This window comes from Panonychus citri, unplaced genomic scaffold (assembly GCF_014898815.1).
Source record: "Panonychus citri isolate SS breed McGregor unplaced genomic scaffold, ASM1489881v1 Contig00140, whole genome shotgun sequence".
Taxonomy (NCBI): Eukaryota; Metazoa; Arthropoda; class Arachnida; order Trombidiformes; family Tetranychidae; genus Panonychus; species Panonychus citri.
Window position 1 is genome coordinate 2,991,108 of NW_026515545.1, and position 15,265 is coordinate 3,006,372.

Consider the following 15,265-nt stretch of genomic DNA (forward strand, 5'->3'; position numbering starts at 1 on the left):
TGGCATATTTGCATCAAAAATCGAGAATTGAGGCTGTATGATCAAATAGGACAGTTAATTATTACATAACTTGAGTTAATTATGATGTTAAATCATTTTCATTAGCTGTTTGTTCAATATTTGCTAAACTGCTTTGATTGATATAATTTACAGTTATTTTTTACTGTGTATGTTTATCAGATGAATTTATGATTATCATTAATATTTACATTTGATGTTTTCATTCTATTTCCGTTTCTTGCATTCAAAACTCTCTCTCTCTCTCTCTCTCTCTCTCTCTCTCTCTCTCTCTCTCTCTCTCTCTCTCTGTGGTTATCATTTTCATCCTCACCCACATCTTTTTGATAATCTTCACCGTAGATTCAATCAGATGCGCAGTTGAATTCAACACAATAATCAAAATAAACTCCAAAAGTCGATAGCGCAACCTCCCAGTTCTATGAGCCCACTAAGCTAAATATTTATCTTCTTTTTCCTGCTCTCTGTCTCTCTTTCACTCCATATCTCCCTTTTTCTTCTCTCACTCTCCACTTTGCCTGCCATTTTCCTCTTTGATATTTATGTCTCTTTGTATCAGTATCACTCCGTCTGTCTTTCTGAGCCTTTCAAGTGAGAGCCACAGCAAGACACGACCAATCCCACCCCCAAAAGCACATGTATTAGTTTCATGTCTTTCTCTCTCTTCCTCTGATCTCAAAACTGAAAACCAAGTTCATGCAAAGTTCAAGTTTTACTCTGTGTCAATATTTTGATTAGTCTTTTTGAATATTTTCTTTCCTTCCCTTAAAACTTCAATTACTTTTTTTTGCTGCCATGACTTCAATCAATGAATACACTAAGTGACCATTTGGTGATATCCCAGTACATTGCAGTTGACAATATTTCCCTCAAATGAAATCGGTTTCAAAACCCAATTCAATATTTTTACCAAGTTCATCTGAGTAGTGAATCTATTTACACACTTAAAGTGAATCATTCCATCAATTATCAGCATCAGTTTATTGAATTCATAATCTCACCTTTTTCTCAGTGTATTCACGTTGCTAATTGGATTTAGATATAAAATGAATTGAAAAGAGGGAGAGAACAAAAATAACAGAAGGAATAAAACTTTCTCCCTTTTTTTGTCTATGAAAAGGAAAATGGTGATCGATAATCTTGTGCCAAGGAAATTTTGTTCTAATAATTATCGATATAACACCCATAACATCATCAGTAACAACAAAACCGTTAGATATTAATATCACACTGAGAAAATACTAGTTAAGTTCATCAAATTGAAAGAAAAGAAAAAAGTTTTTGTTCTGTTTTGGAAGAAAAAAGTTCTAAAAGTATTCGATACTCGATAAATACCATTGGAAAACAATAGGTTGTAACTGTTTAAGTTTTCAATGGATAAATTGTATATAAAGTTTTTCATCAATTCGATCACTTTTTGGATTCTATTTCCACACAAATTTGTCTCAACTCTTCGAGTGGATGGTAAGTTTCACCTTTTTCGAACCTCGAAAATATTAAAAAGGATATTATCATTTTCGTGAACTTGCAACCAAAAATTAACTTTTCGAATCAAAACTAAAGCAAATTCACTTTGTAAATTTTGGTTAATAAACCGAAACTCAAGTGAGAATACTTTAAATTACTCTAATGAGGAATGAACTTTTCTTCAGGGTAATTGATATGCTCTTATGTAACTAAAGTGTTAATGATACATGATATTTTATTCATTAATTGCTCGTGAACACCAATTGTGCTGATTATTAGATTACAATTAAGGATAAACTAAATTGGTGTGAACTTGAATGTTTTAAATAAATTTTATAATCCAATCATATTTGATTGAATAACTGACCAAATAACTGGATACAAAGATACCAAGTGACCAATGAAATTAATAAAAATGAGCTCAATTGTAACCATGGTAATTATCATGAGTAACTAAATTGCTCCACACAATTAGATGAGAGTCAACATCAATTAAAAAGCTAATTTAGTAACAAATTAATATCTATTCACATATAAATGTAACCTTACAATTGGATATTTAATTGTTCATAGTTGTTTGCATAGTTGATTGTCTGGAGTTGATAACAATTGAGAATTGCCAACAATTAATGCACCATGATAGAGGTGATATTATATATGTAATAAGATTTTCATTGAAAAAAAAGTGAATTGAGTAAAAATCTCAATGTAAACTTTGGTAAAACTCTGGAAATTGAGATGAAAAAATTTCATAATGATAAAGTGTTTACCTGATGAACATGCTCCCATAAAAATGAAGCTTATTTCATAACAATTACTTGATTATTCAAATAGTTATATTATATTATTAACCTATTAGAGAGATGAACAGAAAAACTCACTATCATTGAACTTTTAGGAAGAGAAAAAGTTTATTATCGATTGTTATTCAGAATAATAATAATAATAAAAAATTTCTCTCCACCCAAATAGTTTACATAATCTCTCATGAAACATATTGTTTCATACACCATGAAACCTTTTCCATGCAATATCTTATACACGCTGAAATATTCACAATTCATGATGACTGATTTTCATAGTTCTCTCTCTCTCTCTCTCTCTCTCTCTCTCTCTCTCTCTCTCTAATAACAATATTCAATTCAATTGGAAAGTTCAGACAGATACATATAGATATAATATCACCATGAATATAACAGTTCATTGATTAAATTTTCCCATGGCAAATTTGACAATATCCTTCAAGCACAATTAAAACAAGTTGTTATTATTATTAATACATACATTTTAATTGTTTAGTTATTCCTTCACAATTATAACATGATTATGATTATATCTTGTTCAGTTTCTTGTTATTATAATGCTTAGGTTGTTATTCATAAAGAATCGATAATATTTATTCACAGGAACTCACATGGTAAGGAGTTTGTGTTGGTGTGAGAGTAGGGCTTGGTTAAAAGGAACAAAATAAGATTAATGAGTAATATTTTCTAGGCAGAAAAAGTGTTTAATGTTAATTGTTCAATATAATGATCACATTAATCAATTTGGAAAAAGATAAATCAAAATCTTGAAGAGAAAGAAAATAATGAAAAAGGAAAACAAGAAGAAGAAGAAAAGTTCATTCAACATTCACTCTAGATGAATATCAGCATTCAGATTTTAATGATTGTATTAATTACAACAACAACACTGCTGAAACTATGTAATAATTCAATTAATATCATAAATGGTTCATCGTTAATTGTCTCAATCATGATGACGACGATTAATATGATGATGTAAACAATAAAGTTCTGATTATTATGATGAAAATAATTATTAATAGATATTCACTAATATATCTTGAATGTACAATTGAATATAAATTATAAAGGTTAAGATGAAATGGTAAATCTGAATGGAAATGTGATTTTCACTGAGAAGTGTAAACATTATCATGTTGAATGTAAAAATGATTGTTGAATATTTTTGATGATTATGTTTCCATTATCATTTTATCATCAACATTATTATCATGATAACCATCAAAGTGATTTAAGATAAACTGTAACCATCAAAAGTACATTGAACTTGATTCAACTAAGTTTCCAATTGCATCATTAATCAAATCCAAGTTAACCAACAAAAGTACAATGTCTAACCCATTTATTTGCAATTTCAACTTTATTTCCTTTACATCATCACCATCATGATAATGATCAGAACTTTGAGGAAAAAAAAATAACGAAGAAAAAAAAACAAAGTTAATTTCAAATTGAATTTTTATTATTTTTCTCTCTCTTATAAATAATTTATCATTTGTTTACTTTCAAATATTAGTTGTCTCCATGATATTTATTCATGTCACCAGGTTTCAAGTTTTATCTTCTTGAAATAAATGGTCATATTTGCATCTATTGGACTGAGACATGAATATACATTTTCATTAGTCTCTATCATCATGGTTGAAATGTAAATATCAATGAATTTTAAGTTTAAAAAATATTTTGATAAAAATTGAAATGATGAAGGAGGAAAAAGCTTTTTTTTTGCCAAATGATTTACTCTGTTTGTATATCCCTTTAGGCTGTTTAGTTCCGGTTTCAAGGAGACTCATTTTTCACTCAATTTATTATATAAATATCATGATGATTATTATTATTACTATTATGATAATTATATTAAATGCGTTCAAGATTATCGTTATCCCTTGTATCATATTGGATGCTTAGCATTTGGAAGGGTGAAAAAAAAGTAGTTGCAGCATCTTGGGTACGGAAAAATTATTGATTCAATATGATGAAGATAATGATAGAAAATGTATACTGAATTTCCATAGGAGGAGGGAAATGAAAATTCTGAGGAAAAAAAACTTTATCAGAAATATATTATTATTTGCATCTTGAATTTTTCTTTTCTTCCAAAGTAAATGCTCAATCTTTTCTCTGCTATAAATACCATCAAGTGGATTGGAATTTAATAGAATTTTGTGGGAAAAGAAAAGTAAATTCTGTCTATCACATTTTTACCTTTATTTTCTATCTTACTCCTATATATAGAATTCAAATTATTAGCAGGAATCATTTTCCATGATGAAAGAAAACCACCCAAAGATTATTATATAACCTCAACATTTGAAACTACTCAATTATTAGGGTGAAAAATTTACATGGATAAATATATTTCATCAGTTGAAAGGTATATGAATATAATAAAGGCATTATCTTGATATTTCATTTCATCTTATTTAGCATTTAGCTTGGTTGAATTCTGTGAGTTCTGATTTCCTATTTATTTTTTTTTACTTTTCTTAGGTTAACCTCAATCTTCAGAGCATTTTATTATATTTTTTTTCCTTCTTCTTCTTCAATTCAGAGATTATTTCTTATTCTATGTATTTATATTGATGAAAAGTTCTAGTTAATAAATAATATTGCAGTTTATCGATTTTGAATGAATTCAGGAAGACTTTGATCAATTTTTGTTCTCCTCAACAATATATTATCAGGTAGATTGATTCTAGTGAAAGAGAGGAGGAAAATTTGCTCACTCTCATGGAGATATTATTATTATATAAGGTAAAAGATGTAAGGAATCTATGAATTCATCTGGGATTGGGAATCCGTTTTTATACCATGAAATTTCATGATGGATAAAAATTAGGTGAACATGATTATATTGAAGATTTAAGACGAATCTAGATAATTAGCTAATTGGTTGATGGTGATTGAAATTTTGAATCAATTGATTAGATAAATGAAATAGATCAGGGAATCTTTAATTGCCGATGGTCGTGATTAATTTGGGTGATTAATGATAATGCAGAGAGAGCAAGAGAGAGAGAGAGAGAGAGAGATTATTAGATTAGGATATTCTTTTTCCCTTCATGTTACCTTTTCTATCAGAATTCATAACTGTCACTGAATTTAATCAATGAATTACACTGAGAAACAAAAAAAACTTACTGATTATCCAAATAACATCCTACCTCATCATGTTTATTGAATATAAATTCATGGTTTTACCACCAAACCATTTCTATCATCAGTGATAGACCCACTCCTACTTGCACTCCTCCTCTTTCATCATCATTATGAATCTTCATCTCTCTCTCTCACACACACTTACTGATGAAATACTCATGTTGAGGCAGATAATCAATCAAAATCACCATGATCAAAAGAAGCCAATCAAGATGGACATTATCATCAACATCATCATGATGAAATTATAGTAGATGTGATTTTTTCTTCCCTATTATCGATACATGTAGCTACTCAAATATCCATGGTGATTTGATTCAAAGTTCAATAGTATAAAATGAGCTCTACCAGTTTCACAAATCAATATAAGATCCAGTGTTTTCAGCAATATCGATATTCAGTATAGCTTGTAATCCATTGTTAATCTTAATTGTTTTATCCAGGTAATTTTTACAATCAAAGTAACTTGTTAATAACAAACAGCCCCAGCACGAAATAACAATAACTCTGCATCATCTTTGTGAAACAAAACATTATGAAAATTGTTTTTCAAAAGGCAGGGAAAAAAATAATATTACCATGAAAACAATTGTTCATCAAACAACAAGAGTTGTTATTTTTTTTTCTCTTGCATCATGAATGAATCAAATGATTGACATGAACATTTCAATCAATGAACAATAAAAGATGCATGATAAATGTTTCTCATCTTCAACTATCATCACTATTATTATATCATTTGAATAATATGAATCTAGATGTATAAGGGAAGATTATTATACGAGAATGAATTTCCATGGTGAAAACTCTGATATTCTGTTTAGGATTTTTTTTTTGTTCAAAATTTTTTCTTCTATCATTTTCATCATTCTCTTCCTCTTCCATGTTATTTATTCCAAGTTACTGAATAAAAATAATATAATAATGATACCATTTGACTAAATAAGATAAAGATGATACATTTTGATTGAGAAATGATGATGATGATCAGGAAGATGATAAAGATAAAAATAAAGATAAAGATAAGGATGAAAATGAGGATGAGGATGAAAAATGATGCTCAATTGAATAAGAACCTTGAAATGAATAATGCTCATTGCTAACATGATGATAAGAAGATGAATGTTTAATAGTAGAAATTTATGAAATGCAAGAAAAGAAAAAAAAAGTTAAATGAACTAATACTTCCAAAGAGAGACAGAGAAGAAAATTTTATACAAATGAATTATTATCTTTCATGGAGATTATTATTATTATTATTATTCGAATTGAGTTAGTTCTGATTAAATGAGAAATGATAAGAACTGTTTTTAGCTCTTTTTCTGTTCACAATGTGAATGACATTTTCTTTAATACTTATTAAAACTTTCAACGATAACAGTTGATTAAACTTTTTTATTAATCCTCTAGAGATGAGGATTAGTTGAATTCTTGAAAATGAAACAAAATGTTTCAGTTTATTTTCTGTAACATTGAGATGATTAAGAAAATAGTAACAATGTCTTCACTTCAACTTGAATAGTTATAAAGTCTTTGATTAATTAACTCAAATTGACCATTGACCTTGATTGTCATTTGCTTTTCAACCCTCTTTTCACTGGTCAAGAGGATTTATCATCTCTTTATGACACTGGTCAAATTATTATTATCATCATCATCATGATGGAGAAAGCTGATTAACTGTCTACCTTTTAATAATCTGTAGTTTACATTGATAAGCTCGATATTAATCAATGACATTTTTTCCATTATTTTTCCTTGCATGAGTGAATAATAGTTTCAGATGAAGTTCTGATTTCAAATGTTTTTCTTGTTTTTCCCATGGAAGAAAAAAACTTACTCTTATACTTTTCAATGCTCTGAACTTATCATGTTAGCCTTTTTTTTGTAATATTATTATTGATTCTTTTCCATCGGTAGGCCAACAATTGAAATTCCAAAATGCTTTGTCTGCATCTTGGAATAATTTCCCTTTCCCCCTCTTTTTCCCAGAAACATTATCATGAACTATCTCAATACGAATGTTATTCTTAAATCAATGTTGCTCATGTTGCATAAATTAATCATTTCAAGTTCACAATCAAAGATAATATCTTTACATGTACTGTATGTACAAGTAAGTTAACATTCATTGAATTGCTTTTACCAACAATTTATTCATAACAATGATAATAACAATAATCATGCTTACAAGCAAATCACAGAGTTCATGGGATTCTGGATGGAGAGTTAGTTCTTATTAATGAGATGTTTCTTGTTTCATGTAATCATGATTGGTATGTGATGTCATGATGACCATTTATTGAAATTACTCAGTTCTCAAAATCCATATAATGAATATTAATCCTTAGAATGTTATCATGGGCAATAGATTAACAGAGAAAAATAATAAAATTATACAAAATATGGAAAAGAACAGAAAAAAGAAAAACAATTTTGATTCATTGTAACATGAAAATCACAGTTAGCTGAATTTTTCACTGTATCTTAGCGAGGTGAAAATCGATAACATGATAAAAGTGAAATTGCGAATCAATTGCGATGAAGAAAGAATTTTCATTCAATATTAATAAATGGAAATTCCATATTTGAAATGAGCTGATTCCAAAGCTCATTGAATTTTAGCAATCATATATCTACAGTGTTGCTTGAACAAACAAAATGTTTCGAAGGTAGTATCACCATGGAATACAATATAATCTTTTCACAATTGATCAACAATTAACTTTCCATATCCTGTTAATCGTCACAAGAAACATTTTAACAAATTTGAAATCAATGTAACTTATAAATATGGTAAAATTGAAGGTAGAAGTTTGTTTATATTCAAGACAATTCTAATGGGTGTATCCCTTAATGCGTTAATAGAAATGACTTCATTAGCTGATTTTAATTTAAAAATTGTCGGAATTGATAGCTGCTTTGTCAGTGATTTTCTCAGCATCTATAAGTCCTGAAGACTTAAGACTTAAATGGAATGAGTTTAACTAAATGACTTAAGTCTCACTTAATTTTCATAGAAAAACATCAAGGTCGTTCAGGTCATCGGTAGCATAACATATTTCAAGGTCACGCAAAGTTCATTCCATTTTTTACATGATTCGATATCATGGGTAACGATTTTGAAGTTGATAAAAAATGTTAATCAGAAGATATGACAGTTTGGTTAAAAAGCTACGAAAATGGTCAATTAACTGAACCAATCTTAACTGTTTACGCATAAGTCATAAAAAGCTGAAAACTTGAAACTAGTGTTTTCTCGTATTCTCTTTTAAGGTATTGCCTTCAAATGACCTTGACAAATGCAAACAGAAACTTTGTAACTGTTTTCTCAGATAATTTTCAAATGTTCTGGTCAATTAATCGGTTAATTTCATTTTACCATATTTTCCCATTCTTTAAAAATGTCATTGTCAGTTGCTCTCAAACCTTAGCCTGCTGATCTTGAAGTTTCAAGATCAATAATGAAAACTGAGCGTGGGAGGATTACTTTGCTGAATAAGGGCCACCACATTACCTCAAAAGAAAAAATCAAGTGTGTTGAGTTCGGGAGAGTTTGAAAGCTATTCAAATTCAGTTCGTGAACTTGTAGAATTGTCGTTTGAAAATCTTTGCAATAGCGTGAGTGAGTCATGATTCTCTTTCTTTTCTCTTTCTTTTCTCTTTCTTTTTTCTCTTTTTTTGTTACATTTTCACATATTTATCTTTTCATTAAATGTTAATTAATTGAATTCTTTCTTTTTATATTCAGAAAAACCTAAAATTAGAATGCATTTAATCTTGAATTTTTTAATTCAAAAAAATTGAAGAAAAATTTTTTTCAATGGTTAACCTTTAATCTGGAGTGGAAATGGCAGTGGGATTTCTGGGACCGGGCTGAAACAGTAAAGGTATTTTTGGGACTGGGGTGGAAATGGTAGTGGAGTGGAGTTGGGATATGGGTGGAAGATATACATTTTCCCCTACTGTCATGTATCAGTGCGGCGTGGCATCGACTCATTAGAACCAATTGTAAGGGCACTTTATAAGGTGATGATAAAATTTCATAGAGTTTGAGAAGTGAGAGGAAAATTTTGAACAAAAAAAAGAGCAAAGATTGATAATATAAATTATCATAAGATAATCCTCATTGTCAGTGTATTAATGATGATCGTGAAATGAATAAATGTTAATCTAATTAGCAAGTCAAACCAATCAAATAAATCATTCAAATTGAGCATAAAATTGAACAATAACTTGACCAAGGAGGGAACAACTATTATCCTGAAAAAAGACATATCATGTTGACCGAAAATATAAGTATCTGAATAAATTGTCGATAGTTAAATCAAATAACCTTTAATACTATTCAATGGGATAATTTGGAATAAATTTTCACCATAAAATTTGGGACATTTACTATTGTAAATAAATAAAAACAACTTGACAAAGATTTGATCACCATGATCATTACCTTTAGAAAATGGGTATTGTAATATCTTCATTATAATTATCCTTTTAGATTTGTTAACTTACATTTGTTGTATAAAGTGTCAACTTTAAATTGATTTAATTTGATTAACATGAGAAGGAGAAAGGCTTTTGTTTTCCCAATCTCTCCACCATTTACTTAATGCTTAATCTTCATTACTTTACTTATAATAAAATACAATATCTATCTGATAGCCAAGTCAATCAATCTTACTGACCAATATTATCCCATTAAATTGACCAACCATTATTATCAACACATTAAGCTAAATTTTTGCTCATCATCTCCTTATCTTCATTAAGTCCTTTCATCCTCAGCATCATATTAGTCTTTACTATTTAATATTAATTTCCCATTCTAATTGGTAATATACATAAAGGCTCATTATTATTATTATCCCAATTATCATCATAATCATCATGTTGTTTCAGCTTCATATTGATGATTATTTCGTATTGTATTTGTGTGATTTTTGAGGTTAATATAATGATGCGGATGCTTAATCATAATAATAATAAAACTAATAATGATAATTCATAAATCGTAATATTTTTATTACATTTACATTTATTATGTACTTTTGCCATTCATTATGTACAATTCATCATTAAGCTTCTTGATTAATTTATTACAATCAACTAATAATCATGATAAACATAAAAAAATCATATATACAGTTAACTTTTATTGTCAACATTAAATCATTATAATTTTCATCATCATCAAGTTGATCATTAATATTATTAATACAATTTTCCTCTTCCAATGTTAGAACTTGCTTTTTTTATATTCTCTTTCATTGATAATTTGATTAATAACTTTCATCTTCATCTTATGTTGATTATCACAATTATTACTACTTCCTTTTAACTCCCACTGGCGAAAAGCATCCTCATCACTTCAACTGACAACATCATCATTTTTTTTTGTTTTCTTCGTCTTTTCCCTCATATTCTTGCCTCTTTGTTATTTACTGTTATTATTATGCAAAGGTCAAGGACAAAGGATATAAGGCTGAATCTAAATGCTGATGGTGATGAAAACGTAACATCATTTCATTAGTTTTAATGAATGACAATTAAATTAACTTTAATTTACTTTTCTCTTCCTCTCTCTCTTTTTTTCCCTCCCTTTGGTCTTTCATTGTATTACAAATTTAATCCAGTCAACAATCAATAAGATCAAAGGCTCATAAAAATTCAGTAGCAACTTTCATCATGATGAGATTATCATATAATCATCATGTTGATCATTACTCATTTAATAATCAACATCATCATGTTTTTTTGCTCCGAACGATGATTTTATAATAATGAAAGGTGTTGATTAGTGTTTAATTTTCAAGTGTCCCATTTGATTAATATTATGAAAAAAAGAATTCATTTCATTAAAGTTTCATTTAAATTACAATCAATGGTTTTGATTAATGATTCAGTTTATTTACAATTTTAATGATAGACCTTTAATTCAGTTATCATGAATATAATACTTGAATTATTTGAGATAATAATAATAATAATAATACTAATAGAAAAAAAAGTTTCAAGTTGAATTTCCTAATAAACTCATAGCTCATTTCCCCTTCAATACCCACATACACACATATAGTCATACAAATTTTCAATTGAAAAACCCTCAGGCGATATAATATCAAATTAGATGAGGAGAAGAGGGGAACAAAAGTTTCTCAAAAAAAAAAAATAGTTGTGTGTCAATAAAGAAACTAAAGATCATGTATTGAGGAGCCACAATTAAATTTGATTGTAACTCATACAGAAATTAATCACACCCATTGAGTGTTTCAATTGAATTTAATAACAATTTGATTCATCGATTTGTGAAACTGAAGGTTTATCAATGTTCATTGTTAATAATGATAATAATCAAATTCAACTTATTATTATCATCATTCAGAGTTGATCATGATTTCTAACAATCAACATAATCAAATGTAAATTTTATCGATACATATTAAATTGACTGATGAGTTAACAGTAATGCTGATTAGATATAATTGATTAATCTGTTACTCAACAATATAATAATTTACATTTAATTTGATGTGATGTTGATTTGATTGATTAACTTTTACTGAAAAAAAAATTTACTACAAATGTAATAGTTGAATTTTTTTATTGTGATTAACTCAATTAGAGTAAATATTATTTTTTGATTAACGATAATGGTGATGATAAGCAATGGAAAGATTGATGATTTATCAATAAGATAATAATCAACTTGATGAATGATAAATTTACATCTCAATAAGATGAATAGTCTACTCTCAATCTGGACCGATTACAAAATGATTATAAGGATGACATTTGAAATGATTAAGATGATTTAATTATAAAAGAGAAATTGAAATGAGAATTTGTTTTCAGAAAAGAAAAGAATTTTCTCTCTCTCTCAATTCGTTAATCAAAAGTTCTGGATAAATATTTAATAGAATTCAGCAAGTAAACATGATATGAACTCTTATTGAAAATTAATCTTTGAACTTGTAGTTGTAATCAATAGAATCATAATCATCTTCAACCATGAATTCTAATCGATAAGTTCATTAGATTTTCCTTCATGTGATTGCATTTGAAGGCTTTTTTTGAGCCTTTGAGGCTAAAATCCAATTTGCATTTACTCATTTTCAATGAATAAACTAATTGGATTAATATCACAACAGAGTTACAATAAGAGGTTCATCATCATGTATGTTGCTGATGATGGGAAAAAGCAAAAATTATCTGTAATATTTTCATCTCATGAAAGTTGGCTGATTTTAGGTGAAAATGTTGATTAGATACAAAGTAAAAAAAAAAGAACTGAAACTCCAAGAGAGTAGATTTAATATCGATGTGAGATAAAGATGGAGTTACAAGTTGATGTGAGTATGTTGGGTAGTGGAAGGTGATGAGTATTAATAATAAGATGAACCATATGATTCTCGGATACTCATATTATATTGTAAAGTAATGGATAAAAGTGTAATCTTTTCTCAAGCGAAAACTTGAAGTTTGATTAGAATCACATCATCTTTTTATTTCTAGGCAACACTTTCAATTCTCAACGAGTTTCAATTTTTCTCCAGAACATTTTGACACATTCAGAGTTTTTTTTCTCATGAAGGTGGTGTGAGTGTGTGTATATATTGTATCTTTTTCTCTGATTCATTATTAGAATCTGATAGAGCGAGAAAAAGTTATTATCGTCATTAAGAGTTCGAGAGAATGGCAAAGTTTTCAATGAGTAAATAACTTGGAATGAGAGGAAGAGAAAGAGCAAAAAAAAATATGGAATCAAAGTGATCTGATCTTTAATAATAGAAAGATGATCGATATTAAATCGTGATGCTGAGATATCTTGACCATAAGAACCTTGACCATTAAAAGCCAAAGTAAACAAACATCTTCCATCAATTGGAACAAATATTTTCTTTTCTTTCTTCCTCTCTCAACACAACCAAATCTCCCCTGAACATTATCACTTTTGAAATGAAAATTATCTCTTATCATTTATTAATTTGTACTTGATTTTTAATCTTCAACACTAAGCTTCAAATTAGATTAACTAATCAAATATTTCAACTGTTATCACCAAATTGATGATGATCATCATTGATACTGATATTATTTTAGGTTTACGGTTTGTGATAAATTTTTTTCCTGGTTAATCTGGTTAAGTAATTGGTTTATTTATCATTCTGGTTCAATCAACTATAACCAAATTTAATAAGATAAATAGCCATGGATTAGATTTGATTGTTACCCCTTAATCATTTTTATTATACCTTGAGCATTATTATTGCCTTTTTTTATACACAATCAAAGTAAATCCAATCGTATGTATCATGTGAGTCTGTTAATTGATAACATTAAGTTTAGTTGTATTCGTGTCAATCGTCAATAAATTTGACCTGAGCTTGAATTTATAGTTTCATACTTTCATACCCTGAGATAAATAAATTATTCACAATTTCGTGTAACAAATCTGTAAATACTGTCAATAAATCATCAATCATTACAATGGAAATCATGAAGCGCAACTATCATGAAATGAAATGATCTGAATAACTGAATGAATGGAAAACGAATCAGGAAAAAAGTAATAATTTTTTATTCTTCTCTCTCAGTATTTGTAATATAACCAATATTTACTATTGGATTATGGATCCCGTTACATTGTTCAAAATTGAGACACATAATTGTTGGTATTATAATATATGATAGAGTATCAACTCTGCCAGGATGATGATGATGATGATGATCACCATCATCATTAATATATGAGTAAAAGATGATAGCTCCCTTGAGGTTGTGTGTGAGAGAGACACAGAGAGAGTCACAGGATAAATTGGTAACATTTTTTTGTTCAGTAAAATGTTTCGGTTATGGTTGAATTATCCAGATGAAAGCGACTTAAATACAATATGATTCTGCTTCATGATGATTCTGAAGATTCTTATACAGCCCATTATATTCATTTTATACCCAAAAGAAAGTCAAGAGAGAGAGAGAGAGAGAGAGAGAGAGAGAGAGAAAATGGAGACTTTGATTACAAATTGATGGTTACTTTACGTTTCTTATCTTCATCTTCTATCATCATCATTATCATTATCTTTATCATCTTCCATCATCTTTCATCTTTAATGTTACCATGTAATACTTTTCCTTTTTACTCCTTTTCTATCATGTTATTGGGTCGACTTTTAGAACTTTTTTTTCTTCACTTTTCAAGTCAATATCTTTATCATTCAATAGCAATAACCATCTTCATGATGATGATAAACCAGGAAAAGTGAAAGGACATTGATCTTGACAGATTATATCCTCTCCCCTCTCGCTCTCTCTTTCATTCAGAAAATTTTCCATGGCTTTTGCTAGATCAAGATTAATTTACTGTTATTCAATGTTACCAGTGGAATCGAAGAGGAAAATTCTTGAAATGAGTTCAATGGAAAAATATTCCACTGGATATATACATTGTATTGTAACGAAATTTTTTCTCTTCTTCATTCAGTTCATGATGACTCAAGTGAAATAAATTGTAATAGCATTATAAAAACATTGAAACAAAAAAAAAGTGAAGGTATATCTTCATGTTGGTGGAGAGATATACGAACATTGCAAATAGAAAGAAATAACAAGATAAATAAATAAATTCGAGAAAATAAAGAGAATGGAAAACGCATATTCGAAAAAAGAAATGTTCTATTCGTTTAATGTTAATGTTTCTTTGTTATTCTAAAGAGAACAAAAAAAAATGTCATCTTCTGCTTTTAGAAGCGAAATGAAGGAAAATGGAAGGAGAAAAAAATTCGGTAATATGGTTTTTCTACTTTTCTTTCATT

General features: G+C 28.3%; 1 pseudogene; it reads left to right on the forward strand.

The window, feature by feature from the left end:
• The first annotated feature begins 556 nt into the window (after positions 1-556).
• LOC128394899 (hemicentin-2-like) overlaps positions 557-15,265 on the forward strand; it is a 28,319-nt pseudogene continuing 13,610 nt past the window's right edge.